General features: G+C 39.2%; 1 protein-coding gene across 3 annotated transcripts in view; it reads left to right on the top strand.

Moving 5' to 3' along the window:
• Window positions 1-955: 955 nt before the first annotated feature.
• Window positions 956-5,142, top strand: part of ctnnb1 (catenin (cadherin-associated protein), beta 1) — a 32,310-nt gene continuing 28,123 nt past the window's right edge. Inside the window, exon 1 of one of the 3 annotated variants that reach the window (XM_055911156.1) lies at window positions 956-1,050. The gene's annotated coding sequence lies outside the window, so the exon portion shown is untranslated. Of the gene's footprint in view, window positions 1,051-1,081; window positions 1,206-5,142 lie in introns of those variants that run through there. The other 2 variants (XM_055911157.1, XM_055911159.1) reach the window with 2 other exon arrangements.

The raw sequence follows: 5,142 nt of genomic DNA, 5'->3' as shown, positions 1-5,142 counted from the left end.
TGGATGGAAGAGACATGTGCTTTACTTTAAATGTTCTGTTTGTCTGTGTGTGTGTGTGTGTGTGTGTGTGTGTGTGTGTGTGTGTGTGTGTGTGTGTGTGTGTGTGTGTGTGTGTGTGTGTGTGTGTGTGTGTGTGTGTGTGTGTGTGTGTGTGTGTGTGTGTGTGTGTGTGTGTGTGTGTGTGTGTGTGTGTGTGTGTGTGTGTGTGTGTGTGTGTGTGTGCGTGCGTGCCTTTTGTTTTGGCACTAACATTTATAACAGGAAGAAGGTCACACATTTGACCCTTGTTTTGATACCCAGTTTATCTGAACTCAACGACAAGTTGACCCAGTTGCATCCAGGCATTTCAACGGAAATGATCTGAATTAGAAAACACAATTGAAAAGTCTGTAGATGTAGAGGAGATTCATTCTGATCTTCTATTTTAATTTCACATCATTTCATAACAGCCTGTTTGGATTAAAAACCTACTGTACTACATGGTGAGATAGGGAAACAGAGTATTTTTGCATTTATTGCGTTGCCGTTCAGTAATGAGAAAATACACCACTATAGATATGAATTTTATTCAATTAAATATATCCTCTCAATAATATCAGAAACTGAATAAAACTGTTTTGATAGGTCAACATTGTTCATGAATACGCTAATTATGTATCAGCACAATAGGCTTTAGTATGAATGTGTGTCTAAATGAAAACCAGACGAGGGGGAGTATCAGTGATTCACAACAAAACATTGTATATTTTGTGGAATGTATCTAAAGGTGAAGTAAATAGCAGTAGAAGAGAACAGTGGCATGTGTGCCTGTGTGTACTTTTAGTTTCCCATGGATTGTTTCAACATTTGCATCTAAGAGAGTTTCTTCCCTGGTTCAAAGACCATACTGTGCACAGTTGGGGGGCATCAAAGCTCCAAGTCGACAGAATTAGGAAAGAAAAGCTGCATCTCCAATGCGCTGGCTCAGAAATATCACAAGGGCACACTACCCGACACCCAATACTCCTCTCCTGAACCTCTCGCTTGATGATTTACCATTTTCTTACCTGAGTGAGTACCATTTCAGCGGAGAGAAAATGGAGACAATTCATTCCTCCTTCACTCAGTATGGGCTGGCGGACATGTTGGATTTGGGATCAGAGCTGAGCTGAGTCGGCCTCAGAGTTTGGTGTCCTGGGTCTTTAGTGACAGTACAGCAGCGCTGGGTATGTTGAAAGAATGACTTGTTTTGATATTGCTGAAAATAATGTGCTCTATCTATCCATCTAACACACCACATAGTGCCAGAGAATCAGGCTTTGACTGCAGGCAGGGTAATATTGTGCTGTGTACTTGGACATGACTTACGCCATTGTAGCTTACAACGGGGAATTGTATGGCAAAGTCTCTGACCCAAGATGAGGTTGCTATAGTTACAGTGAGTGTTTACTTTAACATACTAAAACAAAAAGTGAGGATGTGATTATAGCCTTTCACCGGATTCAGTCCTCATGTCATATGGACAGGTTTGTGGACAGGTTTGTGGACAGGTTTGTGCAGGTCTTCATCTTATTGTGCTTTGCATGTGTGAACCCGGAGACCTGAGGCTATTGAGGCCAGCCTAGATCTGTCCTCTCTCTACTCTCTGTCTCAATTCAATTCAAATGGCTTTATTGGCAACGGGAAACACATGTTTACATTGCCAAAACAAGTGAAATAGACAATAAACAAAAGTGAAATAAACAATCTGTCTCTCCTTCTCTTCTCTCTCTCTCTCTCTCTCTCTCTCTCTCTCTCTCTCTCTCTCTCCTTCTCTTCTCTCTCTCTCTCTCTGTCTCTCTTGCTCTCTCTCTCTCTCTCTCCTTCTCTTCTCTCTCTCTCTCTCTCTCTCTCTCTCACTCTCTCTCTCTCCTTCTCTTCTCTCTCTCTCTCTCGCTCTCTCTCTCTCTCTCTTTCTCTCTCTCTCTCTCTCTCTCTCTCTCTCTCTCTCTCTCTCTTTCTCTTTCTCCCAGTCTGTCAGTAATACACACTTATTATAATGTTTCATTGTATTTTATATAAGCTTAATTTTAGACTAGTTGTAGAGGAGAAGGTTCATTTAGGAGATGGCTTCATGAATTAGCAGTAATACTTGCATTCCTTGCCTTAGCACCGTGGAGTATTGCTGAACCCAGTGGGCCATAGTTATTTAGCGCTGCTCGCATTGGACAGGATAGGATGGAAACTATGACTGGTGTCAAATAATTAGTGCAGTGAGAATCTTGGCTGTACTAAAGCAGGCTCCAGATCAGTCCTAGCTGATGGGGTGTGAAAGGGGATTGTTACCTTACTGTGTCTTCCCTTTCTCTCTCTAAATAATGCAAAATGTGTCCATGGTGGACGTGAGTACAACAGCTCTTACATACTGAGAACCCAATTATATGAATGTCATGACAATTTTACCTGCCAAGGTGACACGCCAGCCTAAAACTAATGGTGTCTCATTAGCCCTGTTCTGTGTGTCTTATTTTGGTCGGGTGAGACGGAAGCATTAACAGCTGTTTTCTCATCAGCTGCTAGGTGAACGTCTGTCACGGCTGTTTAGAGGCAGATAGATTACTACTGTGGTATACTTATGACAGCCAAATTAGAAAATAACATTTTCATGCATAATGCACTTCCTCAAACAAGACTGGATACACTTGACAATAATTATTATGATTTATTTTCTTTATTTTTAGTATGCAAGTTGCAAAACAAAAAAATAAACGAATGGCACACACATTGCATTTTAGGGAGAAAAAAAAAGTACTATGTAACGGTAAAATGAAATTCTGTTTTTTACAATAAACAGAATTATCTTTAATCACATTGTACATGTTGAATAATTTCATTCTACACAGTTGAATGTGTGCTATTTCATAACCTGTAAGGCTCTCGAAAGGTTCATAGTTATTGGTGGAACAGACACATTTATTGAACAGAAAAGAACCATCCTCTGGATTACATGAATGTACAATTATCTATGACCATTGATTCCTCATACATGTTTGAAGTGTTTTCTGTTTCTTCTGTATTAAACCTCTGTAGTCCTTGTCAATAAAATATTTATCATTAGGGTCTATGATTTACTGTATCCAAATACAGTGTCTTATTGAAAGATGCAGTATATTCTCCGTCACATCAAATAGTTAATGTATTTAAAGTTGACATCAATTTGATTTTGACTGCACTGCCAATAGTCCAAGTAGTTCCCTCCCCTCTTGTAAATATATTACGTTTCTGTGGAGAGGTTATGTTTCTGTGGATAGGTTATGTTTCTATGGATAGGTTATGTTTCTGTGGATAGGTTATGTTTCTGTGGATAGGTTATGTTTCTGTGGATAGGTTATGTTTCTGTGGATAGGTTATGTTTCTGTGGACATTCCTATCCAGTGTATATTATTAAGTGCTGAAATATATTGCTGAGGAGTCTGCTTATCTATCAGCATCTGTCTGCTCTACATAGGGACCCAGAATCCATGTCATAATGTACAGAGGTGCACTGCTGTGTCCGTGAAACGCCATTCACCTCCATACCTCTGTCGGGAGTAGTGAATAAAATTACTTTAACAATCTCTTTACATTTGTCCCCATTACTGTAATAATATATTAATGGGATATACAAGATGTATACTTGGTGTTATCTTAAGAATATTGTGTATATAATAAACTGAACTGGATTTGAGTAGAAGTAGACACACACAGGGGTCAAATAGGCTACTGCTCATTTACTGGCTGAATACTTCTATTTAATATTGCTAAATAGATGTTTTGGGACTAATAGATTGTGTGAAGTAACCTGCGAAAAACAATGGTTCAGAACTAATGTAACAACCTTTTTAAAAGATTTTATCTGATTGATGTCTTTAATTAAGCCTTTTTTCTTTAAGCCTCTGTGCCATTTGAAAACCTAAATAAAGCTGACTTTTCACTGGGCTACTCAGCACTGGCAGTCTGTGACATTTCCAACACCAGCCAGGCTCAATGATGTAGCTGTCTACTCCTAATGCATCTCTCCTAACCTGCATGCCTGACTAGTTATGGCTGGATTCTAATCCTTTTCACATTTGAAGATGCATGCATGCAGCCTAGCTGTTCCCTTTTCAGACCTTCCAGCTGCAGCATTTCACCAGATATGTGACATGTGACCTATAGTCATTTGGCGAGGTTAAGTGCTGTTTTGCCCAATATGTGGCCCATGAAATGGGAAACAACAATCAATCGGCTATAACATCGCTGCATTAAATTAGAAATGTATTTTTGTATTTTTTATTTTGTTATTGAATTACATACATACCCGACCAAATAATGTACGTGAACAGGAATTAAAAATATCGCAGTGCAGCAGGAGCTCAGGGCTATACATTATTCATAACATTCTAGATGATCATTTTAGACATATATTTTCTGTGAGAGCTACAAGAAAGGTAAAGAAACTGTCAAGGGGGCCAATAACACAAAGTAGGCCTACCAAACTTTCATTGGAGGATAAAATTGACATATGCCATTAGATATTCAATCAGGATTCACATTTTTGCTGACAAAAACAATTATAAGTGTTTATAACTACAGTAACTAACTAGTAACTAAAAACTACAGTATGTCCTAATTAATCACATTATGTGTCTTTGTTACTGTGATTAACAGCATAGTTGAAGGTACCTTATATGGTGAAATGCATTGCCATGGACTGATAGTATTTATCTTTACAATAACACTGTCTGGCTAATGCCACACTTAACAGAAATTCAACACTTAATGTAAATGTTTAGATGGAAATACAGAAGATGCATGGTTTATGTATATAACAGTTGAAAATGGATTTGAACACTGATGAATCATGGGAAATGCAGGTGCATCAGGCTGTTGCATTGCTCCAACTAAACGTTTACAGTCAGGGAAATGAAAGGACATCAGGAAGTAACAGTAGCATGATGATTCCAGAAAAGCTCTCCCTAACCTCACTCATACCCCGTCTCCCATTCTGTCTCCCTAACCTCACTCATACCCTGTCTCCCATTCTGTCTCCCTAACCTCACTCATACCCCGTCTCCCATTCTGTCTCCCTAACCTCACTCATACCCTGTCTCCCATTCTGTCTCCCTAACCTCAGTCATACCCCGTCTCCCATTCTGTCTCCCT

This window comes from Salvelinus fontinalis, unplaced genomic scaffold (assembly GCF_029448725.1).
Source record: "Salvelinus fontinalis isolate EN_2023a unplaced genomic scaffold, ASM2944872v1 scaffold_0052, whole genome shotgun sequence".
In the NCBI taxonomy this organism is placed as follows: domain Eukaryota; kingdom Metazoa; phylum Chordata; class Actinopteri; order Salmoniformes; family Salmonidae; genus Salvelinus; species Salvelinus fontinalis.
The sequence above is the reverse complement of the archived record's forward strand: the minus strand, read 5'-3'. Positions and strand labels throughout refer to the sequence as shown.